This window comes from Procambarus clarkii, chromosome 45 (assembly GCF_040958095.1).
Source record: "Procambarus clarkii isolate CNS0578487 chromosome 45, FALCON_Pclarkii_2.0, whole genome shotgun sequence".
Classification (NCBI taxonomy): domain Eukaryota; kingdom Metazoa; phylum Arthropoda; class Malacostraca; order Decapoda; family Cambaridae; genus Procambarus; species Procambarus clarkii.
In genome coordinates, this window is record NC_091194.1 from 34,789,293 (window position 1) to 34,816,700 (window position 27,408).

A 27,408-nucleotide genomic window follows, 5' to 3' on the forward strand; every position below is an offset into this window, starting at 1 on the left:
TGGAGTCCCCATCTGAAGAAGCATATAATGAAACTGGAAAAGGTTCAGAAGTTTGCAACGAGACTCGTCCCAGAGCTACGAGGGATGGGGTATGAGGAGCACCTGAGGGAACTGTGCCTTACGACACTAGAAAGAAGAAGGGAGAGGGGGGGGGGGGGACATGATAGGAACGTATAAAATACTCAGAGGGATTGACAGAGTGGACATAGACGAAATGTTCACACGGAATAGTAACAGAACGAGGGGACATGGATGGAAGCTTGAAACTCAGATGAGTCACAGAGATATTAGGAAGTTTTCTTTTAGCGTGAGAGTAGTGGGAAAATGGAATGCACTTCAGGAACAGGTTGTGGAAGCAAATACTATTCATAATTTTAAAACCAAGTATGATAGGGAAATGGGACAGGAGTCATTGCTGTAAACAACCGATGCTCGAAACGCGGGATCCAAGAGTCAATGCTCGATCCTGCAGACACAACTAGGTGAGTACACACACACACACACACACACACACACACACACACACACACACACACACACACACACACACACACACACACACACACACACACACACACACACACACACACACACACACACACACACACACAAGGGTAAATCTTGCCTGACTGGCTTAATAGAATTCTACGACCAGGTGATAAAGATTAAGCAAGAAAGAGAGGACTGGGCGGACTGCATTTTCTTGGATTGTCGGAAAGCCTTTGACACAGTTCCGCATAAGAGGCTGGTACATTACCTGGAGAGACAGGCAGGTGTAGCTGGTAAGGTGCTCCAGTGGATAAGGGAATACCTACGCTATAGGAAGCAGTGAGTTACGGTGATGGGTGAGACCTCCGATTGGCGTGAAGTCACTAGTGGAGTCCCACAAGGCTCTGTACTCTTTCCTATCTTGTTTCTGATATATGTAAATGATCTCCCGGAGGGTATAGTTTCATTTCTCTCAATGTTTGCGGACGATGCCAAAATTATGAGAAAGATTAAGACAGAAGAGGACTGTTTGAGGCTTCAAGAAGACCTAGACAAGCTGAAGGAATGGTCGAACAAATGGTTGTTAGAGTTTATCCCAACCAAATGTAATGTAATGAAGATAGGTGTAGGGAGCAAGAGGCCAGATAAAAAGTATCATCTGGGAGAGGAAATTCTTCAGGAGTCAGAGAAAGAAAAAGACCTGAGGTTGATATCACGCCAGACCTGTCTCCTGCAGCACATATCAAGAGGATAACATCAGCGGCATATGCCAGGCTGGCCAACATACGAACGGCATTCAGAAAATTGTATAAAGAATCCTTCAGAACTTTGTATACCACATATGTCAGGCCAATCCTAGAGTATGCAGCCCTAGCATTGAGTCCATATCTAGTCAAGGATAAGACTAAACTGGATAACGTTCAAAGGTTTGCCACCAGACTAATACCCGATCTGAGAGGTATGAGCTACGAGGAGAAACTACGGGAATTAAACCTCACTTCGCTGGAAGACAGAAGAGTTAGGGGGGACATGATCACTTCATTCAAGATTTTGAAGGGAATTGATAGGTTAGATAAAGACAGCCTATTTAACACAAGGGGCACACGCACAAGGGGACACAGGTGGATACTGAGTGCCCAAATGAGCCACAGAGATATTAGAAAGAACTTTTTTAGTGTCAGAGTGGTTGACAAATGGAATGCATTTGGAAGTGATGTGGTGGAGGCTGACTCCATACACAGTTTCAAGTGTAGATATGATAGAGCTCAATAGGCTCAGGAATCTGTACAACTGTTGATTGACGGTTGAGAGGTGGGACCAAAGAGCCAGAGCCCAACCCCCGCAAACACAACTAGGTGAGTACACACACACACACACACACACACACACACACACACACACACACACACTTGCATCAGATTCTTTGTTTACAATATTTATGATTTACCAATTTATGTTACTACCTAGATTATCTTAAAATTTGTCAATCTGTTTCATAAGTTGATAACTGTGTTCATTATCACTTAATCATTAATTTACTTATGTAAAACATTTCACATTAATATTAGCTACTATGGTATTGTTTGTGCTACAATTTTCTAGCATTGTTAATACTCTCAAGTAATAAGTACATCTGCGTCTCTAGTCATTATTTGTCTGTTCCCGTTGTTTATATTGCGGTAGTGGACCCCATACCCATCCTGTGGGTGGTAGTGGGCCCCATACCCATCCTGTGGGTGGTAGTGGGCCCCATACCCATCCTGTGGGTGGTAGTGGGCCCCATACCCATCCTGTGGGTGGTAGTGGGCCCCATACCCATCCTGTGGGTGGTAGTGGACCCCATACCCATCCTGTGGGTGGTAGTGGACCCCATACCCATCCTGTGGGTGGTAGTGGGCCCCATACCCATCCTGTGGGTGGTAGTGGACCCCATACCCATCCTGTGGGTGGTAGTGGGCCCGATACCCATCCTGTGGGTGGTAGTGGACCCCATACCCATCCTGTGGGTGGTAGTGGACCCCATACCCATCCTGTGGGTGGTAGTGGACCCCATACCCATCCTGTGGGTGGTAGTGGACCCCATACCCATCCTGTGGGTGGTAGTGGACCCCATACCCATCCTGTGGGTGGTAGTGGACCCCATACCCATCCTGTGGGTGGTAGTGGACCCCATACCCATCCTGTGGGTGGTAGTGGACCCCATACCCATCCTGTGGGTGGTAGTGGACCCCATACCCATCCTGTGGGTGGTAGTGGACCCCATACCCATCCTGTGGGCGGTAGTGGACCCCATACCCATCCTGTGGGTGGTAGTGGACCCCATACCCATCCTGTGGGTGGTAGTGGACCCCATACCCATCCTGTGGGCGGTAGTGGACCCCATACCCATCCTTTGGGTGGTAGTGGACCCCATACCCATCCTGTGGGTGGTAGTGGACCCCATACCCATCCTGTGGGTGGTAGTGGACCCCATACCCATCCTGTGGGTGGTAGTGGGCCCGATACCCATCCTGTGGGTGGTAGTGGACCCCATACCCATCCTGTGGGTGGTAGTGGGCCCGATACCCATCCTGTGGGTGGTAGTGGACCCCATACCCATCCTGTGGGTGGTAGTGGACCCCATACCCATCCTGTGGGTGGTAGTGGACCCCATACCCATCCTGTGGGTGGTAGTGGGCCCGATACCCATCCTGTGGGTGGTAGTGGACCCCATACCCATCCTGTGGGTGGTAGTGGGCCCGATACCCATCCTGTGGGTGGTAGTGGACCCCATACCCATCCTGTGGGTGGTAGTGGACCCCATACCCATCCTGTGGGTGGTAGTGGACCCCATACCCATCCTGTGGGTGGTAGTGGGCCCGATACCCATCCTGTGGGTGGTAGTGGACCCCATACCCATCCTGTGGGTGGTAGTGGGCCCGATACCCATCCTGTGGGTGGTAGTGGACCCCATACCCATCCTGTGGGTGGTAGTGGACCCCATACCCATCCTGTGGGTGGTAGTGGACCCCATACCCATCCTGTGGGTGGTAGTGGGCCCGATACCCATCCTGTGGGTGGTAGTGGACCCCATACCCATCCTGTGGGTGGTAGTGGGCCCGATACCCATCCTGTGGGTGGTAGTGGACCCCATACCCATCCTGTGGGTGGTAGTGGGCCCGATACCCATCCTGTGGGTGGTAGTGGACCCCATACCCATCCTGTGGGTGGTAGTGGGCCCGATACCCATCCTGTGGGTGGTAGTGGACCCCATACCCATCCTGTGGGTGGTAGTGGGCCCGATACCCATCCTGTGGGTGGTAGTGGGCCCGATACCCATCCTGTGGGTGGTAGTGGACCCCATACCCATCCTGTGGGTGGTTGTGGACCCCATACCCATCCTGTGGGTGGTAGTGGACCCCATACCCATTCTGTGGGTGGTAGTGGACCCCATACCCATCCTGTGGGTGGTAGTGGACCCCATACCCATCCTGTGGGTGGTAGTGGACCCCATACCCATCCTGTGGGTGGTAGTGGACCCCATACCCATCCTGTGGGTGGTAGTGGACCCGATACCCATCCTGTGGGTGGTAGTGGGCCCGATACCCATCCTGTGGGTGGTAGTGGACCCCATACCCATCCTGTGGGTGGTAGTGGACCCCATACCCATCCTGTGGGTGGTAGTGGGCCCGATACCCATCCTGTGGGTGGTAGTGGACCCCATACCCATCCTGTGGGTGGTAGTGGGCCCCATACCCATCCTGTAGGTGGTAGTGGGCCCCATACCCATCCTGTGGGTGGTAGTGGGCCCGATACCCATCCTGTGGGTGGTAGTGGACCCCATACCCATCCTGTGGGTGGTAGTGGGCCCGATACCCATCCTGTGGGTGGTAGTGGACCCCATACCCATCCTGTGGGTGGTAGTGGGCCCCTTACCCATCCTGTGGGTGGTAGTGGACCCGATACCCATCCTGTGGGTGGTAGTGGGCCCGATACCCATCCTGTGGGTGGTAGTGGGCCCCTTACCCATCCTGTGGGTGGTAGTGGGCCCGATACCCATCCTGTGGGTGGTAGTGGGCCCCTTACCCATCCTGTGGGTGGTAGTGGGCCCGATACCCATCCTGTGGGTGGTAGTGGACCCCATACCCATCCTGTGGGTGGTAGTGGACCCCATACCCATCCTGTGGGTGGTAGTGGACCCCATACCCATCCTGTGGGTGGTAGTGGACCCCATACCCATCCTGTGGGTGGTAGTGGGCCCCATACCCATCCTGTGGGTGGTAGTGGACCCCATACCCATCCTGTGGGTGGTAGTGGGCCCGATACCCATCCTGTGGGTGGTAGTGGACCCCATACCCATCCTGTGGGTGGTAGTGGACCCCATACCCATCCTGTAGGTGGTAGTAGGCCCGATACCCATCCTGTGGATGGTAGTGGGCCCGATACCCATCCTGTGGGTGGTAGTGGACCCCATACCCATCCTGTGGGTGGTAGTGGACCCCATACCCATCCTGTGGGTGGTAGTGGACCCCATACCCATCCTGTGGGTGGTAGTGGGCCCCATACCCATCCTGTAGGTGGTAGTGGACCCCATACCCATCCTGTGGGTGGTAGTGGGCCCCATACCCATCCTGTAGGTGGTAGTGGGCCCCATACCCATCCTGTGGGTGGTAGTGGGCCCGATACCCATCCTGTGGGTGGTAGTGGGCCCGATTCCCATCCTGTGGGTGGTAGTGGGCCCGATACCCATCCTGTGGGTGGTAGTGGACCCCATACCCATCCTGTGGGTGGTAGTGGACCCCATACCCATCCTGTAGGTGGTAGTGGACCCCATACCCATCCTGTGGGTGGTAGTGGGCCCGATACCCATCCTGTGGGTGGTAGTGGACCCCATACCCATCCTGTGGGTGGTAGTGGACCCGATACCCATCCTGTGGGTGGTAGTGGGCCCGATACCCATCCTGTGGGTGGTAGTGGACCCCATACCCATCCTGTGGGTGGTAGTGGACCCCATACCCATCCTGTGGGTGGTAGTGGGCCCGATACCCATCCTGTGGGTGGTAGTGGACCCCATACCCATCCTGTGGGTGGTAGTGGGCCCCATACCCATCCTGTAGGTGGTAGTGGGCCCCATACCCATCCTGTGGGTGGTAGTGGGCCCGATACCCATCCTGTGGGTGGTAGTGGACCCCATACCCATCCTGTGGGTGGTAGTGGGCCCGATACCCATCCTGTGGGTGGTAGTGGACCCCATACCCATCCTGTGGGTGGTAGTGGGCCCCTTACCCATCCTGTGGGTGGTAGTGGACCCGATACCCATCCTGTGGGTGGTAGTGGGCCCGATACCCATCCTGTGGGTGGTAGTGGGCCCCTTACCCATCCTGTGGGTGGTAGTGGGCCCGATACCCATCCTGTGGGTGGTAGTGGGCCCCTTACCCATCCTGTGGGTGGTAGTGGGCCCGATACCCATCCTGTGGGTGGTAGTGGACCCCATACCCATCCTGTGGGTGGTAGTGGACCCCATACCCATCCTGTGGGTGGTAGTGGACCCCATACCCATCCTGTGGGTGGTAGTGGACCCCATACCCATCCTGTGGGTGGTAGTGGGCCCCATACCCATCCTGTGGGTGGTAGTGGACCCCATACCCATCCTGTGGGTGGTAGTGGGCCCGATACCCATCCTGTGGGTGGTAGTGGACCCCATACCCATCCTGTGGGTGGTAGTGGACCCCATACCCATCCTGTAGGTGGTAGTAGGCCCGATACCCATCCTGTGGATGGTAGTGGGCCCGATACCCATCCTGTGGGTGGTAGTGGACCCCATACCCATCCTGTGGGTGGTAGTGGACCCCATACCCATCCTGTGGGTGGTAGTGGACCCCATACCCATCCTGTGGGTGGTAGTGGGCCCCATACCCATCCTGTAGGTGGTAGTGGACCCCATACCCATCCTGTGGGTGGTAGTGGGCCCCATACCCATCCTGTAGGTGGTAGTGGGCCCCATACCCATCCTGTGGGTGGTAGTGGGCCCGATACCCATCCTGTGGGTGGTAGTGGGCCCGATACCCATCCTGTGGGTGGTAGTGGGCCCGATACCCATCCTGTGGGTGGTAGTGGACCCCATACCCATCCTGTGGGTGGTAGTGGACCCCATACCCATCCTGTAGGTGGTAGTGGACCCCATACCCATCCTGTGGGTGGTAGTGGGCCCGATACCCATCCTGTGGGTGGTAGTGGACCCCATACCCATCCTGTGGGTGGTAGTGGACCCGATACCCATCCTGTGGGTGGTAGTGGGCCCGATACCCATCCTGTGGGTGGTAGTGGGCCCCTTACCCATCCTGTGGGTGGTAGTGGGCCCGATACCCATCCTGTGGGTGGTAGTGGACCCCATACCCATCCTGTGGGTGGTAGTGGGCCCGATACCCATCCTGTGGGTGGTAGTGGGCCCCTTACCCATCCTGTGGGTGGTAGTGGGCCCGATACCCATCCTGTGGGTGGTAGTGGGCCCCTTACCCATCCTGTGGGTGGTAGTGGGCCCGATACCCATCCTGTGGGTGGTAGTGGACCCCATACCCATCCTATGGGTGGTAGTGGACCCCATACCCATCCTGTGGGTGGTAGTGGACCCCATACCCATCCTGTGGGTGGTAGTGGACCCCATACCCATCCTGTGGGTGGTAGTGGGCCCCATACCCATCCTGTGGGTGGTAGTGGACCCCATACCCATCCTGTGGGTGGTAGTGGGCCCGATACCCATCCTGTGGGTGGTAGTGGACCCCATACCCATCCTGTTGGTGGTAGTGGACCCCATACCCATCCTGTAGGTGGTAGTAGGCCCGATACCCATCCTGTGGATGGTAGTGGGCCCGATACCCATCCTGTGGGTGGTAGTGGACCCCATACCCATCCTGTGGGTGGTAGTGGACCCCATACCCATCCTGTGGGTGGTAGTGGACCCCATACCCATCCTGTAGGTGGTAGTGGGCCCCATACCCATCCTGTGGGTGGTAGTGGGCCCGATACCCATCCTGTAGGTGGTAGTGGGCCCCATACCCATCCTGTGGGTGGTAGTGGGCCCGATACCCATCCTGTGGGTGGTAGTGGGCCCGATACCCATCCTGTGGGTGGTAGTGGGCCCGATACCCATCCTGTGGGTGGTAGTGGACCCCATACCCATCCTGTGGGTGGTAGTGGACCCCATACCCATCCTGTAGGTGGTAGTGGACCCCATACCCATCCTGTGGGTGGTAGTGGGCCCGATACCCATCCTGTGGGTGGTAGTGGACCCCATACCCATCCTGTGGGTGGTAGTGGACCCCATACCCATCCTGTGGGTGGTAGTGGACCCCATACCCATCCTGTGGGTGGTAGTGGGCCCGATACCCATCCTGTGGGTGGTAGTGGACCCCATACCCATCCTGTGGGTGGTAGTGGACCCCATACCCATCCTGTTGGTGGTAGTGGACCCCATACCCATCCTGTAGGTGGTAGTAGGCCCGATACCCATCCTGTGGATGGTAGTGGGCCCGATACCCATCCTGTGGGTGGTAGTGGACCCCATACCCATCCTGTGGGTGGTAGTGGACCCCATACCCATCCTGTGGGTGGTAGTGGACCCCATACCCATCCTGTAGGTGGTAGTGGGCCCCATACCCATCCTGTGGGTGGTAGTGGGCCCGATACCCATCCTGTAGGTGGTAGTGGGCCCCATACCCATCCTGTGGGTGGTAGTGGGCCCGATACCCATCCTGTGGGTGGTAGTGGGCCCGATACCCATCCTGTGGGTGGTAGTGGGCCCGATACCCATCCTGTGGGTGGTAGTGGACCCCATACCCATCCTGTGGGTGGTAGTGGACCCCATACCCATCCTGTAGGTGGTAGTGGACCCCATACCCATCCTGTGGGTGGTAGTGGGCCCGATACCCATCCTGTGGGTGGTAGTGGACCCCATACCCATCCTGTGGGTGGTAGTGGACCCCATACCCATCCTGTGGGTGGTAGTGGACCCCATACCCATCCTGTGGGTGGTAGTGGGCCCGATACCCATCCTGTGGGTGGTAGTGGACCCCATACCCATCCTGTGGGTGGTAGTGGACCCCATACCCATCCTGTGGGTGGTAGTGGACCCCATACCCATCCTGTGGGTGGTAGTGGGCCCGATACCCATCCTGTGGGTGGTAGTGGACCCCATACCCATCCTGTGGGTGGTAGTGGGCCCCATACCCATCCTGTGGGTGGTAGTGGACCCCATACCCATCCTGTGGGTGGTAGTGGGCCCCATACCCATCCTGTGGGTGGTAGTGGGCCCCATACCCATCCTGTAGGTGGTAGTGGACCCCATACCCATCCTGTGGGTGGTAGTGGGCCCCATACCCATCCTGTAGGTGGTAGTGGGCCCCATACCCATCCTGTGGGTGGTAGTGGGCCCGATACCCATCCTGTGGGTGGTAGTGGGCCCGATATCCATCCTGTGGGTGGTAGTGGACCCCATACCCATCCTGTGGGTGGTAGTGGGCCCGATACCCATCCTGTGGGTGGTAGTGGACCCCATACCCATCCTGTGGGTGGTTGTGGGCCCCATACCCATCCTGTAGGTGGTAGTGGGCCCCATACCCATCCTGTGGGTGGTAGTGGGCCCGATACCCATCCTGTGGGTGGTAGTGGACCCCATACCCATCCTGTGGGTGGTAGTGGGCCCGATACCCATCCTGTGGGTGGTAGTGGACCCCATACCCATCCTGTGGGTTGTAGTGGGCCCGATACCCATCCTGTGGGTGGTAGTGGACCCCATACCCATCCTGTGGGTGGTAGTGGACCCCATACCCATCCTGTAGGTGGTAGTAGGCCCGATACCCATCCTGTGGATGGTAATGAACCCCATACCCATCTTTTAAGCAGTAGTGGACCCCATATCCAGCCTGTAGGCAGTAGTGAACTACAGTCCCATCCTGTAGTTGGTAGTTGACTCCAAACCCATCATGTAGGCAGCGGTGGACCCAATACCTACCCTAAATGTGGTAGTAGACCCCATACCCATCCTGTGGATGATAGTGGTCCCCATACCCATCCTGTGGGTGGTATTGGATTTCATACTCATCCTGTGGGTGGTATTGGATTTCATACTCATCCTGTGGGCGATAGTGGACCCTATATCCATCCTGTGGATGGTAGTGGACCCAATACCCATTCTATACAAATTGAATTTTCATAGATTTCGATTTATTTTCATTTTGATTTAATTATTTTCTGTGACATTGCGTTGAAATTGAGCTGTGTTGATTACCATACTGTTCATTTCATGACTATAAGTATAGATGCCACACCTGTGATAGGTAAAAACATTCATTTTTTTAGAAACTTTAAGAAACTGCCATCTGTTGCACGTAAGAACAACACGCTAAACTAAATATGTTACGATTTCATTTCAATGTTTCAGATTGCATTGACAAATTGATTTTTCATAGATTTCGATTGATTTCCATTTTGATTTACCTATTTTGGGTATCATTACGTTCGAATTAAGCTGTGTTGTTAACCATACCATTCATTTCATGAGTATATGTATAGATGCCACACCTCTGACAGGTAAAAACATGTTTTTTTCCTATAAACAGGACCATCTGTTGCACGTAATAGCAGCACATGCTATATTAAATATGTTACAATTCCTTTTCAATGTTTCCAATTTCCTTCATAAATTGAATTTTCACAGATTTCAATTTATTTATATTTTTATTTAATTATTTTGTGTGACATTGCTATGGAATTGAGCTGTATTGTTTATCATACCAATCATTTCATGAATATAGCCTATTTTCTTATTTTTTCATTTTATTTCATTTCGTTTTTTAAACGTTTTTCTTATATTTCAGTGATGGGAACATCAGATCATTTCGTGTTCCCAATTATCTGATGGGAACATTAACTTATTTGATAATTCATTGGACAAGGGAGTGGGGAATGGTTGGGAGGACAAGGGGACGTGGGAGTTGGGAGGGGACAGGGGAATGGAGTGGTGGGGAGGACAAGGGGACAGGGGAGTGGGGAATGGTGGGGGAATACAGTGGGACGGGAAAGGGGGTAATGGTAGGAAGGACGAGGAGACGGCGGAGTAGGAGATGGTGGGGAGGACAAATGGACGGTGGAATGGGGAATGGTTAGGAGGACGAGGGGACGGTAGAGTGGGGGATAGAGAGGAGAGCAAAAGGACGGGGGAGGGCGGGAATGGTGTGGAGGACAAGGGGATGGGGGAGTGGGGATTGGTTGAGAGGACAAGGGGACAGAGCAGTGAGGAATGGTTCAGAAGGACGAGGGGACGGGGGAAAGGGTAATAGTGGGGAGGACTGGGAGACCGGGGAAGGTTGCTGAGTCACAGCAATGCGTTGCCGGGTACAGTTAATATAAAAATAAAAAAATAAAAGTAAAAAGTAATCTGTATGAAATAGTTTTAATCCCTTTATTTGATATTCAGCTAATAGTTCTCTGTTTTCTACATTCATCCATGTTTCGGTAAGTGCAATAATAATATATATATATTCTGTACAGACAAGAGCATTTAAATTGTTTATTTTTTCTAAGACTCTTACTGTTCGTGTCGTATACCTAAAGTGTATTGTTATTTTGAAGCCTTTCTCATTCCCAGTCCATTTTCCAATTTTTCCCCACAACACATACTTTGATTGCCTCCTTTTCCCATATATATTCTATCAACTAACAGTTTATCTACTAACAGCTATCTACTTTTATCGTTATCTACGATAACGATGTACTAACTGTTTAAACCCAAACAAACCTTTCCCACCACAGATTCCAACGAGTTGGCAACAGCAACAACCCCAGCACTGGATAGATGCACTCCATCCCGAGCATACATGTCATTCCATCCATAGAAATGTTCCCAGTTATCAATGAATGATATTGCATTTGATTTACAATATGTGTCCCGTCGGCAATTAACATTAAGTGACCTCGACAAACATTCATTTCCAACTCCATTTATTGGAAGAATACCACATTTGATCGGGATTCCTCCCTTGCTCCTAAGTCTATTACTATCCTATATCTGTGCATCAGTTTAGGACGGGTATTTAACTATGCAGAACTGGTACACAGTGAGGCTAGTCCCTAAACTATATGTGATGGATACACAACATGGCCGGTCCCTAAACTATATTGAAAGGTTTCACAAACTGTCAGGGATGGGTACATGAAGGGGCTGGGACCTATGTGGAATGAGTACAAAGAAAGATTGGTGGAACACAAGGTTTTTTACATGGGAGCAGTGAAGAAGAAGTATATACCCAAAAGAGACACAACATTTTACTGGGAAATGACATGCTGGAAAAGAAAGAAATGTTAACTATTAATAAAAAAAGAATTTGATATCATTTGTGTAAGCCAAAGAAAAATATGCTTTAGAGACATGTAAAAGTTCTCATACAGCATAGGACTAATTGTTTGATAAATTAATTTGATGAGAGGGAAGCAGAGACCACCCTCATGCACAATGTTCATGAAGAAAATCCTAGCGTTATCTCCTCCTGGTGCTTCATACTTAACACAGAGGGCCATTCACACATAAACACTCACAAACATAACACACAATAAACACATTTACACAACACATGTGCATGACACAGAAATAAGTCAGCAGTTTCTAGTACCTGCACACAAATCTGAATCTCAATATACCATAATAATCACAAGTTAATATATATTTGTGAGATAAAAATGTTGGATGGGAGTCAATCCATTTGACGACCGTCAGTGGGAAAGACAGGATATAAAATCTCAAGTTCAATACTGAAGGTGCAACTTACCATAGTCATTATTGGTAGATGTTATGTCTCTCTGTAGAAGCTGGTGAGCGAGCCGGGTGTGTCCTCCTTGTATCACGGTCCTCCATGTTGACTCAGGAGAGTGCGGCCCTGTTACCAGAGAAAACAGTATTACATGTGATAATACAGGGAAAATAATTTTATGATAAAACACATGAAGGCAATATTATTATTAGACTTAATGTCAACATATTCTAATTAAACCTCGTGTCACCATTTATTAATTCTCGTCATTTGAAACATCGTAATGTTGTTCCTCACCTATTAAATATTTCCTTCTTGCTTTTCCTCTCACTACTTCTCCTTCACATATGTTTTATTCAAATTATTCCTTGAAGATTTGTATTCTACAGCATGTTCCTTGTAGAGATGTCTCCTACCTCTAGTTCCCCATAGGTTTGTGTTCTACAACATCTTCCTTGTGGAGATGCTTCCTACGTCTGGTTTCTTACGTCTGGAGGAGGCATGGTCGGCGACTGGGCCGTGGGGACGCTAAGCCCCGAAACCACTTCAAGGTAAACCATCCACCTTAAGGTAACCCCATAGGCTTGCTACAACATCTACCATGTAGAGATGTTTCCTACGTCTGGGTCCCCATAGGCTTGTGTTCTACAGCATGTTCCATGTAGAGATGTCTCCTACCTCTCAGTCCTCATACCTCTGTTCCTGAATTACTGTTTTTCAGTTTCGTATTTCAACATCTTTCTCAATACTTTTCACACTTCAATTTTTGTAATCCATTTCTTGCTGGCCTTTCCATCTTCCTCAGTATTCCACTTATTCTTACTCATTAGTATGTCTCTCACTGTTTTACCACTTAACTATGACATCTGATATATTTCTTTAATATCTCCCAATCCATGTTTCTCACCTGTCCTTCCTCATTCTCGTTGCCTTTATTGTTCTCTATTATCTCTTAATCTTGCTAAGCTTTCAACATTGCTGTACTTATTATCTCCCTAAAGTTAAGGTATCTTTGTTAAAATATTTCTCTCCTCTCTTGCTCTTCTATCAATGCTTCTTATATCCTGCCTAATATATTTGTATCATCTATTATTACTATGGGGTAAACCTAGCAGGCAGTTATTTGTTTTTATTCTTTGTGAATATTTAATTTGTATTTAATTTACTTGAAGTTCTTTAGTTACTTCAATATTAAATTTATGATTCTAAGTGAACTATATGTAAGATTCAGCGTTCCAGAATTTACCTGCACAGAGTTGGGCACAAATGTTCGCAGTTATCCCACATTGATGGAGATAAATAAACCATGAATATTTATTTTCTCTTTCATATAAATTATACCACATATGGTGGCTTATATCAAGCTACAGGTAATTAATACTACAAATGTTATAATTTTCTTAGCTGTATGGTTACTATGGCCTGATTAGGCTGTCAATGATTCCTCCAAAATCTGTTAGGATATGGCTACATGTTGTCCACTAGTCATATGGCTCCACTTATTTGATAGTCAACTGATCTGAAGTTGTATTCCATTCGACGCCTTGTAGTCTGGAAATTCTGTTTTGATCTGTTGATTTAAATTGGTATTATTGGAGACCCATGACTGGAGACGCATATTTGCTCCCAATAATTCTCGATTGGCCTCATGGTATATGTTCAGCAGTTTACTTTCACTGCTAGTTGTTCCTTGGAAATTGGCCTACAAGTTGTTGCTAATTTCAGTTTTACTTGGCCTATTTAGTCCTCTTCAAGTGTGTGTCTAAGGTACTTTGAAGCAGAAACAGCAAAGAAGTAGCACCAATTAAAATTGATGCAAACCTGTTGGTGATGAATTCACTGTTTGGATCATTAGGCTCCTTGATCCATAGGAACTTTGTGCAGTTATGGTATTCTTCCTGGAGACCTACTCTAGGGAATGCCTTACAGATGTCGGCCGTGTATGCATAAGTCCCTATGTGGAACTTTAACATCACGTTGTATAGTCTTTGAGTCAGGCTAGGGCCAGTTTGAAGGCAGTCATTCAATGAAACACTATTCTGCTTGGTCTCTGCACTACAGTTAAATATCATCCTTATTGGTGTAGTAGCTGAATTCTTCAATACTGCATGGTGCGGCAGGTAGTGTCCTTCCTTAGGGTCGTCATTAGTTACAACCTCGATAAATTAGTTATCAAGTTGTTGTTGGATTATATCATGGTACAATTTCAAGTTCTCAGGATGTCTATTTAAGCCCATCACCTGTGACCTTAATTGGTTTTATGCCCTGAAATGGTTTACTGGTTGCTGAAGATGATTCAGCTTCCATGCTAACCTTACCCAGTATTGATTGTCCCTGTAAACAACTAATTCTAGGTATTGTTAGTAAGTCCAGTCATCATCTGAACTAGGTTGTTCAGGGACAATGCCTAGAGTTGCTGGATCCAACAATTTATGTACAGGGGGATCAAGCTCCTCCTCGGACATGTATCTGAATTGTAGTGGTGTATTTCACCTAGTTATGTGTGAGAGTATGGTCTCTCAAGATATCCCACAGCTGATTTGAATGGCTCATTGCAGTGCACAGTGCACCTAGTCATGCATAGAGCGCAATCTCTGTTAACCCCTGGATTTAAACTGTCATGCGGGGTGTCCCCAGCATGTCCACATAACCAGGAATACTTTTATAATAAGGAGGCCACCATATGCCCAAGGGTAAATTAGATACAGAGGAATTAAGCATTCATGCCATGGAGTCAGGAAGCACATAGTTTAAGGTGAAAGGCGTGGTAGAGAGGGACAGATAAGATCTGACCTCTGGGGTCAGCCTCAATCACCGCAATGGAGAATAGCAACTGTGACGTGGTCGTAACGTGTTCATGACGTCACCTCTGCTACCGATCATGTAACGATCAATATCATTGGTTCCGGCACCTTTCCTGCGACACCATTGGTCACTTCTAGACCTTGTGTTTGTGATACCCATGAGGAGCCCTGCAACCGCTGGCAAGGGTATTCATGTGGGGAAGTCTGTACATGGTGGTCGTGTCCTTCTGTGTATTCGGCCAATAGACAGATCATCACCCATTCCTCACTGTCAAGTTAAACTCAGCATCTTTTCGATATACCATCGCTCGCCCGGAATCGCGATCATGACTATATTGTTTATTCTTCTAGAGTGACAAATCACCAGAGCGAGACAGACTGGTGTCAGGTAATCCTTGGTGACAAATTGAGATTGTCTGTGAGTGACCTAAAGTGACTTTAGTGCCGCTGCTTAAGTAATCTCTGTGTGACTCTTACCACAGTGCACCGCATAGTACCATATAATCTGCTGCCGCCAGCCGCCACTCAGTCTAGAATGTGAAATCGCCTCAAGCTGCCACTCGCCCTGTCTCATTCTACTATGTGACGTCACCACCTTACTCACCACCAGTGCCATCAAGTGTTTGTGTGTCTGTCTGTTAGGCATACAGCACACCCTCCTGCGAGTACCCTCCATGTCAAGTGTGTTTTTTTATGAAAGCCCGTCGTCAATGGTCTTGCTTCGTAACGAGTGAAACCAGCTGTCAGGCCACCTATGAGTTCTTTCATAAATGTGCCTGAGTGAGTGAATAGGAGAGGTCATGTAAGTACAAGATCTTGTGTTTTATTATTGTGTCTGTCTGTGCGTTGATCTGAGGGATCAACCACAGTTCTTCCTTCTCATTCCTGACCCAGGTACTGGTGGAGACACCCGACGGTGTATGCGTGTTAATCTGTGTAGTATTACAACATTACACTCGTCTCTGAATGTGAGCTTCACATACACCACACATTTAGTTATTGTGTGACATTATTATTGTGCATGATTATTGCCTGTCCCATTCACAGTGCCATTGTTGATTTATTGCACATCTTCATTACCCGAGTGTCCGGGTGGAACTCCTGTGACCCCTTTGCACACCGGCAGTTAGGTTTGCTGTGTTAATGGTTTGTCGTGTAACAATCAGGAAAGAGTTGGATGTCAATTGTGTTAAGTTAGGTGTTTCTCCATGAGTGGATCCGAATCAATTAGTCAGACGTCAAGAGTCTCGCTAATGCAACCATAGCCTTTTTGACGCCTATCTTAAGTAAATCAAGCACCCTTTGTGTTAGTGGTTAAGTTTATAAATAAACTAATAGTAAACTTTATGTGGTGTTTCCGTTGAACCACTTCTGCATACTGCTAACTATTACTTCAGCCTTCAACTCCAGGTGTCTTCAACACCGAGTTGTCTATTATTCACTAAACTACAAATGTGATGAGAACCTTAGGAATCCCTAAAAGTGTTTCAAGCATTGAGGAGATTCCAACGACCAACATGGAGCAGGACCAGGTGAGGCTAGTCTGAGAAGAGACCCTCAAGGACTCTAACTCGACCTTACTTCCAGGCCCTGTACAGTTCCTCTCGTATTTTCTCTGCTGGATTCCGACAGCTTCGTGAAACGTCTTCCATGTGTACATTGGTGACGCATGCATTGCAGTCGGGAAAGTAAAATATAAAACCCCATTTATGGTGCCCAACGTGATTGACTTAGTTGGAACCTAGGAGCTAGGTTGTAAATTTTCGCACTTAAATTTCTCTGAAAATTCAAACGTGACGAGCAGTATTAACAGGACGTTTAATGCCACCACTGTTACGGCCCTCTCGGGACGCAACGGGGTCCTTACTCTGATGTTGTTAGAGGAAGATATATGTATCCGTTCCCAAGCCAGTATTGGCTATCAAGGGATGAGATCCGTGATGCAAGTAACTTAAAGGGAGTAGGAAAAGAAAGCTAAGAACTTAATATTATAATTAACACCATCACCGTTTAAATATATAAAATTAAAGAGTGCACAGGGGGAGGGATATTAACACTATACAAGGGGATTAATCCTCAATCGACGTCTTCTGCTGAAGACGCTGGTGCCACACCACTTGGTGCTGAGTCCTTGGTGCTTTCTTCGTGGCCTCACGACGTGTCCTCTGAGAATGCCGAGCCTACCCGGGCCACAGGTCAGCCAAAACGCAGGTCCACTGGGGGCACCGTCGTGGAGGCCGTCAACCACACGTCCAGCTGGTCTGCTGGCAGGTACTGAGCCACCAAGGCTGGTACGGCCACTCCACGAACGATATAAGGGGTACGCCCTAGACAGGAGTCTCGTGTGATAACACCAATCACCCTCCTGTCCTCAATACCCCAGTGGATGATCGTCTCCAACAGTCGGTCCCGGGTAAATCCTTTCACTGCCAGGCTAACACACCACAGTGTTCTTCCGGGGGGACGACGTCACAACAGCTGCAGCAAACTTCACAGTATGGAGACTGGCTGCCTCGGGTAGACTGCCTCCACTTCCATCACAGTGGTCCCAGGTCGGCTCTGTAAGCAGACACGTCATCAATAACCGGGACACTAATACTTACGGGCTTGGGCACAAACACCTGACGTATCCAGTTCATAGATGGCGCTGTCGTCGGAGCACCACCTCACCAGAGGTCAGGAGCGGCTGTGTTGAGCGCTGAACCAGACTGGAAACTGGTCCTCGAGGCCAGTACACGCTGTCCTCAACAGGTGTCGTCGTCCGTTTGGCGGGGGTTTCGGGAGCTGACCCACAGATGGCGTGGTTGTCACTGCTCCAGGCTCGGACGTTGGATCCGGGTTCGTAACAACCACACTGGTGGTGTGTACACACACACCACCAGTATGTCTGAGTGTGGAGAGTTAAAACAGCACTACCTGTATCTTTGCTTGGCCATGACCGCTCGTAGACCTGACGACTATGACACTCTTACTGAGAAAGAGTGTAAGGAATGAGTGGAGTAGCATTTAAGGGCCACGGAAGAGAGGATCCTACAAGCACACATGCAGAGTAGTACTGAGGTGGCATGCACGAGTCTTATCATACTGGATGAGGCTATCGGTGGTGACACCCCCGGTGAGAGATAACACAGTGGGAGAGACCCCAGTGAGAGACAACTTGGAGGTAGAGACCCCCTGTGGGTGATGTCACCGAGAATGATGTCACTAGTATCACGCACGCTGCGAGAGAAAACGGAGTCGTGCGGGAATCTAGCCCTTTAAATACTCCGTTGGGGGTTTCTATGGTGAAGAATCTTATTCACCTTGGAGGAATACTGTAACAATGTTAGGGGGTTGGAATTCTAAGGGAATTAAGTAGCAGATCAAGCTATGAAACGCTGGACCGATCAGCAGAACAGGGAAATCAAACTCTGGACTGATCAGGAGAACAGAGAGAGTACTGAACGCATAGCTCTCATGCAGTTACAAGCGAGGCAGGATGACCAGACAAGCGGCCGTTCAGCAGAGACTAACGATGAACAAGGTAAGACTGTCAAACCACCTAAACTAGCTAACTTTGATGAGAGGGGCGACTCGATGGATGCATACATCAAGCGTTGCGAAGGTCACGCCACTGATTGCGGGTGGGAAAGATCAAAGTGGGCACTTGCTCTTAGTGTGTTGATAAAGGGTTGGACACTGACCATTTATCACAGTCTGGGTCCCCACCAGCACGGAGATTACGAGACATTAACAACAGCGCTGCTGAACGGTTTTGGCATCACTACAGACCGGATGTTGGGGAATTTCCGTAGGGCTCAACTGCAAAAAGGGGAGACATATGTGCTCATGTTACAGCGGTTACAATCGAGTCTAAACCGTTACTGTGAACTCATGGAGAATGCTCCTGGGAGCATGGAGTTCTATCAACCGATGATTCACGAACAGTTCTTAGAAGCATGCGAATCGTCTCTCCACGTCTAGCTCAAAGAGCAGGAGGTTGTGTCAAATCTGTCTATGGCCAAGCAAGCTGATCTGTGGGCTGGGGCCAGGAGACAGGTGAAAGGGGTGAAGCCGCACGAGAAGCATCATCATGTTACATGGTACTGGCAAGGGAGCTAAGCCTAAGACTGGTATGCCGGGAGGGGGGAGGGAAATTCCTCCAACAGGCATATGGACAAGTGTTACAACTGTGGTAAGCCAGGTCATCGGGCAGCTGATTACAAGGCATAACCGAAGCCAGGTTACATAGCAGGTGTGAGCTCAAGTGGTAAGAAACATCCCAACATTGGAAAGAATCCACTAACTTAGACCCTTGAGGTGATAGACGGAAATGTTAACGGAAAATTGGCGAAAATCTTCCATGACAATAGCACCACCACCCAAATGGTGAGAAAAAGCTTAGTAACGCCAGAATGAGACAGGTAGACACATCTATATCCAATCCTCATATGGCTATGCTAAGGAGATGTTGGAGGTGTATGTGTGGGTCCACATACCATACATCAAAGAAAAAATTCGTGCCGTTCAACAGGAACGTGTTGTATATGGACTTTTACTGGGGAATGTCCCCAGGAGTCTCTGATTGCCCAAGCCCATCCTCAGAGAACACGGGGGTAGAGTGAGGAAGCTGCCTCAGTTGGGTGCAGTCGTCCTCAGTCAGCTGGGGAAATGGGTAACTCACCCGGGGTGACGTCACAGGGAGTGATCACACCCCCGCACAGCTGAAAAACAAGGGGAAGAATAAGGGAGAGAAGGCAAGCTGTGAAGTAATGGAGGGAGAAGCAAAACCTAGTGTTGAAGCGACAGCAACTCCATTAACAGGTAACTCGCTCGTAGCAACTGTCACTACGAGGTTAGAGAGCAACAAGCCGATTCGCCCAGGAAACCCTTTGAAATTACGAGACATTCAGGAAGTGTCTGCAAAGGTGAAAAAAAGCAAAAGAACACAATTTCAGTGTAGTAGAGTGCTCGCACTTGTTAAACTACGAGCTCGACGTCGATGGTGCCAAGAAGAAGTAGTACCACGTCAATATGCTCAAACGCTACGAGGACCCACGTGTAGATGGATCCACAAAGCCGAAGAAGCATGTGAGACGTAAGAACAGGAGAGGACCACGTAGCTCGACATCGACAGGACCGACCGACCACCCCCTGCCCTTAGCAATGATCGCCGGTGTTTCAGTGATAACAGACGATGAGGAGGTAGGTCAACCGGGTCTCTTGAATAAACAGCAGCAGGAGACACACCGAAATGTTAAGGTTGATGATCAGCCTTCTACAGATCAAGTCGACCAGGTTACTCGACTGGTAGCAGAGTACAAGGAGGTACTCTCTGACGTCACTAGAGCAGCAAAGGTTGAGGGTTACCGCATACCTTTGCTAGAGCAGCAAGCAGTATGAACAAAACCATATCATGTTCCTCACCACCTTGTACCACAGGTGAGAGAAGAACTGGGATCTATGATTAACGCGGGAGTAATAAAGAAGTCGACCTCACTGTACTCAAGCCCGATGGTGTTAGGGAAGAAGCCTGGGGGAGGTGAGCGCATCTGCCTCGACTTCAGTGGGCATTAGTTAGTTTTTTAAACTTTGTTCAATGTCAACAAATCTTTTTTGACTAGTTGTATATGAAAAGTTGTATATGAAAAAGGATTTTTTTTTCAACGAATATTACTCATTTTCAGTGAGTTGCTACAGCCACACGTTTCAGATATAATCATTCTCTGATTTTCCAAAATATGTTTGGTTTTCTAATACAAATAGTCAAAGTTCCCCCCCAAAATTATGCAAATATATCATGTTTATTACTATTATAAAATCAATAAATGAACTTAGGAAAAAACGCTGTCATCAGATTTTAGAGACATAAACTTTACATATAAGGTGAAAGTTTCATGTAAATTGAATACAAATGAAAGAATAGCAACTCCGTTTATGTTACTTAAAAATAAATAATTACAAATTAAAGTCTAAGGTGCTACCATCTGTGGCTGAGGTTGACATCAACCAATTGACACTTGTGTATGATGTTAATTTTTGACCATTTTGGAAAATTTGTGACACATAATTCAATATTTTTTCTCCCTTGCTATTTATGCTACGATGCTGAGACTTGGACCAGATTAAACCCTTTTCATATACAACTCGTCGAAAAAGTTTGATTGAAATCGAACGAGTTTTCATTTATTGAATATTTTTGGCATATTTGGAACTAATGCCCCCTTCAGGAAGTTGAACTCCATCATAGAGTTTGATGCTGAACCATTGTTCAATCAAAATAAGATCTTCTCAAAGTTAGCTTCCAGTTGCTTTTTCTTCAAGCTGGATCTGACAAAAGGATTTTGGCAGATTCCATTAGATGAAGACAGTAAGCGCTGCACTGCCTTCATGACAAGCGAAGGTCTCTTCCAGTTAACAGTCCTCCCGTTTGGACTGGTGAACGCCCCAGCCGTGTTCAACAGAACTATGCGCAAGGTCTTGGGGAGAATTACTGGAGTAGAAGTGTTCGTGGACGATGTGCTCATCCACTCTGATACGTGGGAAGAACATCTGAGCTTGCTAAGGCCGGTGTTGGCAAGACAACAAGAAGTAGGAATGGTTGCAAAACCCACTAAGTGTGAGTTGGGGTGCAAGGAGGTCAAGTACCTTGGTCACGTGATAGGGGGAGGGTTCACCAGGCCTCTGCCTGAGAGGCAGAGATCAGTGAAGCCGCTCCACCAGCCACCAAGACTCAGGTTAAGTCATTCCTGGGACTTGCAGGGTACTATAGAACTTTCATTCCAAATTTCACGTCCAGAGCAACTCCACTAATTAACCTAACCAAGAAGAATGCACTTGTTGGAGTATGTTGGACAGAAATGGAGAACCCAGCATCCTCAATGCTCAAGAAGAAGCTAACTGAAGCACCCATTCGTAGACTACTAGATTAGCATATTAACCAAACACCAGCCAGAGTCTTCCACACATGTGAACGACTGAGTTTCAATGATTTTCGTTCACCGATTTGTGGCACACGTATCTTTGTAAATTAATTTAAAGGCTGAAGTGCGAATAGCTAGCTAATGTGTTGAAATCTTCTTATATACATTTTCTGTGATGAAACAAGAAGTGAGGGTGGACAGATAAGGAAATACTGTACAGTAAACCTTACGTTACAGTGAGGTTTCACTCACTTTCGTCTGTGTTGTCATAGTTCAGTGACCCCATGACTTTGAACGTTTCACATTAATAAATCATTTCTAAAACAGGTGTTTTAATAACTCTTTATTATCCTAATTAAACTAAAGTAAATAAAACCAAATATATATTGTAATAAGATAGATATCTGCTATTTGACAAATTATTCACGTTATTGGCAGCACAACTCCAGCGCGAGGGGACGGGTCTAATCCCTGTCCACACAACACCATGCTTGTTATGTTCGATTTCATCGCCACAGTTCAGTGACCTACGGCTTCGAAATAAAAAAATTAATAAATCAGTTCCAAAGTAAGTATTTTTATAGCTCTTAATACCGTAATAATGTTGCTAAACTAAATATGTAACCCAAAAATATATAATTTGATGTAAATCGAATATTTATGAGAAATTTGTTACTGGATCTTGTGCACTCAGAGTACATGCACATACGTCAGCGGTGTGAGGTTAGAACGAGTCACCACTCTGTGGAGCTCGCTCTTTAGATGAGGGGTGATGTGAGAGTATGGTCTCTCAAGATATCACACAGCTGATTTGATTATCTCATTACGGTGCATCATGCACCTAGTCGTGCACAGGGCACAATCTCTGTTAACCCCTGGATGTAAACTGTCATGCGGGGTGTCCCCAGGATGCCCACATAACCAGGAATACTTTTATAATACGGAGGCCACCATATGTCCAAGGGTAAATTAGATTCAGAGGAATTAAACATTCATGCCATAGAGTCAGGACGCACACAGTTTAAGGTGAAAGGCGTGGTAGAGAGGGGAAAGCCAGCGAGACAACAGATAAGATCTGACCTCTGGGGTCAGCCTAAACCAGCGCAATGGAGAATAACAACTGTGACGCAGTCGTGACGTGTTCATGTCATCTCTGTTACCGATCATGTAACGATCAATATCATTGGTTCCGGCACCTTTCCTGCTACACCATTGGTCAATTTTAGACCTTGTGTTTGTGCTACCCATGAGGAGCCCTGCAACCACTGGTTAGGGTATTCACGCAAGGAAGTCCGTACATGATGGTCGTGTCCTTCTGTCTATTCGGCAACAGAATACCATCCATTACTCACCGTCGAGTTAAACTCAGCGCCTTTTCAATATACCAAAGATTGCCCTGAATCATGATGATGACTATATTGTTTAGAAGCCTTCTAGAGTGACAAATCACCAGAGCAAGACAGACTGGTATCAGGTAACCCTTCGTGACAAAATGAGAGCGTCTGTGAGTGACCTAAAGTGTCTTTAGTGCCGTTGCTTAAGTAATCTGTGTGTGACTCTTACCACAGTGCACCGCATGGTACTATATAATCAGCTGCCACTTTCCTCCACTCAGTTTAGAGCGTGAAGCCGCCTCAAGCTGCCACTCGCCCTGCCTCACTCTACTACGTGACGTCACCACCCGTCTCCATCTTACTCACCCCCAGTGCCATCAAGTGTGTGTGTGTCTGTCTGTTAGGCATACAGCACGCCCTCCTGTGAGTACTCTCTGTGTCAAGTACGGTTTGTTATGAAAGCCTGTCGTCAATGGTCTCACATCATAACGAGCAAAGCCAGCTGTCAGGCCACCTACGAGTTCTTTCATAAATGTGCCTGAGTGAGTGAATAGGAGAGGTCATGTAAGTACAAGATTTGGTGTTTTATTATTGTGTCTGTCTGTGCGTTGATCTGAGGGATCAACCACAGTCCTCCCCTTCTCATATCTTATCTAGGTATTGGTGGAGACACCCGACGGTGTATGCATGTTTATATGTGTGGTATCATGACATTACACTCGTCTGTGAATGTGAGCTTAACATACACCACACATTTAGTTATTGTGTGACATTATTATTGTGCATGATTATTGCCTGTCCCATTGACAGTGCCATTGTTGATTTATTGTACATCATCATTATCAGAGTATCCAGTTGGAACTCCTGTGACCCCTTTGCACACCGGCAGTTAGGTTTGCCGTGTTAATGATTTGCTGTCAATTGTGTTAAGTTAGGTGTTTCTCCATGAGTGGACCCGAGTCGATTATTCAGACGTCAAGATTCTCGCTAATGCAACCATAGCCTTTTTAACGCCTATCTAAAGTAAATCAAGTACCCTTCGTGTTAGTGGTCAAGTTTGTAAATAAACTACTGTTAAGCTTTAGGCAGTGTTTCCGTTGAACTATTTCTGAATACTGCAAACTATTACTTAAGCCTTCAGCTCCAGGTGTCTTCAACACCGAGTTGCCTATATTCACTAAACTATAAATGTGATAAGGACCGTAGGAGTCCCTTAGAGTGTTTCAAGCATTCATGAGACTTCAACGACCAACATGGACCAGGTCAGGTGAGGCTAGTCTGAGAACAGACCCTGAAGGACTCTAACTCGACCTTACTCCCATGCCCTGTACGGTTGCTCTTGTATTCTTCTGTTGAATTCCGACAGCTTCGTAAAACGTCTGCCACATGTACATTGGTGACGTTTGCATTGCATTCGACAGAGCTAAAATAGTAAACCTACAACATGCAACCATCACTGGGTTGACTTGTAGGTGGTCTACAGGTGTGGGTTGCTTCAACTTCAATACTGTGCCTGTTAGCAAATTGCCCCAATCCCTACAGACATTAACAGGTTCAATCCCTGCTGTTTATCTTTTCCTTTGATAAACACATGGTGGACATCTAAACCAACAAGGATTCCAGTATTGGAGAGGTGGTCAGACGTGAATTTGTCAGCCAACTTGATTCCTTTTTCTTGTAGGAATTTGGCTGTTATCCCTAGACCATAAACATACAGGTCTGATATAATTTTGTCTACGACATTAGCCTGTACCCTTCGAGCATAACTGCCTAAACATACTTAAGGTGCGACTATTCTGTAGACTTGGGCTCCAGAGTTAGTCAGGAATCCTGCTATGTCTAGTTTTATCTCTCGTACAGGCTTGAGTTTCAAGGCATCTACCAATTCTTGGGTGATAAATGTGCTTTGGGATTCTTGGTTAAATAATCCAAGAATGGTGGCCTTGGACCATCTGTTCTTAAGGAGTTATTGGGCAGGGGGCTATGCTGAATAACTATCAGACTTTGTTGATAGTACACTTACATCTGGAAGTACTTTACAGAATTGTACAGTAGTAGAAGTTTCTTCCTTCACCAGTGGTTTGAGAGACTTTGTACTTGTGTCCCCACACTGTGATGCATGGTGTTGACTCTTACTGAACCTATTGCAGGTGCGCATTTAGGGTGCACAGGTATTGGGGTTATGTGGCTTTAGACACCTGGTGGATCTGTGCAATTCCTTGAGTCGCTTTACATGTGTAGCACGATCAGGATAAGTATTGTAGTTGTACATGGAATGTTCTTCATCACAGAATAAACACGTCCTCCATACTACAGCGCCTTTGGGAGACACCGTCTTGGGTGACACAGTAATAGTAGGTTTGGAGGCACCCACTGCATATGTGCCCTCACTGCCTTGTTTCCACCTTGGGGTGGAGGTAGATGTTTTAGGTTTATTTGGAGTACTGTGTGTTCTCTGTGGTTTACTGTAGGTGCTTAATGGAGATTTAGGTGTTGATTTATAATCTGTTGGCTCTCTGTTGTTCTATAACAGAGCGTAAACCTTCCGTTATCTCCTTTACTGTCAGAGAAGCTTTGTTGTGCAAGATACACAACTTGTCCAGTATTTCACTTGCTAATTTGCATTTTACAACAATCTTATGGCTGAGTGCTTTGAGTAATGACTTAAGTGCCACTCTAAAGGCTTGGAGTAAGTCAGTTGTTCCATCCATGGATGGTAAGTCCAAAAAACTTTTAACTAAAAGTGTGGCAGCTCGTTCTTGATCAGCATAATTTTTCTTTACGAGCTGCACTGCACTATCATAGCCGTCATTTGATAATGTTAAATTACATACCACTTTTAAAGCCTCCCTCTTAACTGTCCCTGTAAGTATGTAAATTTGGTGGTTTTGGGGATAGCCGCATTAGCATCCACTGCATCAACAAATTTGTTCCAGAACTTATCCACATTTTTATACTCTGCTCCAGAGAATGTTGGTAAACTAACTGATGGTAGTTTAACTTCTGGTTGTGTCGGGTTAAAGGAAGCTGTGGTTGTAATGTTTGTTGTTGCCATGTAATGGGTTATTACATTGACAAAGGACTGTACTTTGGCTTGAATGGTATCTTCATAATCTGCCTGTTCATTTAGACAGCCTATAATTCACTATCATCTATGGTAGTGTCACTGGCTAGGCTGTACAATTGGTTCAATTCTAGACAAGTGTAAAATCCTACCCTTACACTAGGTTAGCACTATTAATTAGGTTAGACTAGGTTGCTTAATAACTCCAGTCTAATATTGTCCTACCCTCGAATAAGAGTTGACTGTAAATAATGGAAATATGCAGTAAAATAGAATAGTGCAATATTTATGTTAAATGTTTATATGTAAACACTTAACGGAAATATATACATTTTATGGGTAAAAGCTTTTTATCAACTTCTTGTAATGAAATAACACATAATTGTTCTTTGGTTCAGCCCATGGAACAATGTTGGTGCCTGTTGTAAGTTCTGTCCACTGTTAGCCGAGGTAGAATAAATTAGGCAAGAAAATATGTATAGCAGTGTATTCGTGCAATAATTTATATAAATCTGTATATTTCACTGATTAATTTAAGTCTAATTCTCTAGACTAGACTATCCCGGTTTGAAGAGCCATACTTATATGGGGTAATCCTAGCAGGCAGTTATTTGTTTTTATTCCTTATGAATATTTAATTTGCATTTAATTTACTTGATATTTTTTAGTTACTTCAATATTGAATTTATGATTCTAAATGGACTGTTTGTAAGATTCAGCCTGTTAAAATTTACCTGCACATAGTTGGGCATAAATGTTCACAGTTTATCCCACACTGATGGAGATAAATAAACCATGAATATATACTGTCTATTTCATATAAATTATACCACATATGGTGGCTTATATCAAGCTACAGGTAATTAACACTACAAATGTCATAATTTTCTTAGCTGTATGGTTACTATGGCCTGATTAGGCTGTCAATGATTCCTCCAAAATCTGTTAGGATATGGCTACATGTTGTCCGGGTACCATGTAATGGCGCCTAGCACTGTGAACCATCCAGATCATGAATGAAAGTGTCACAGA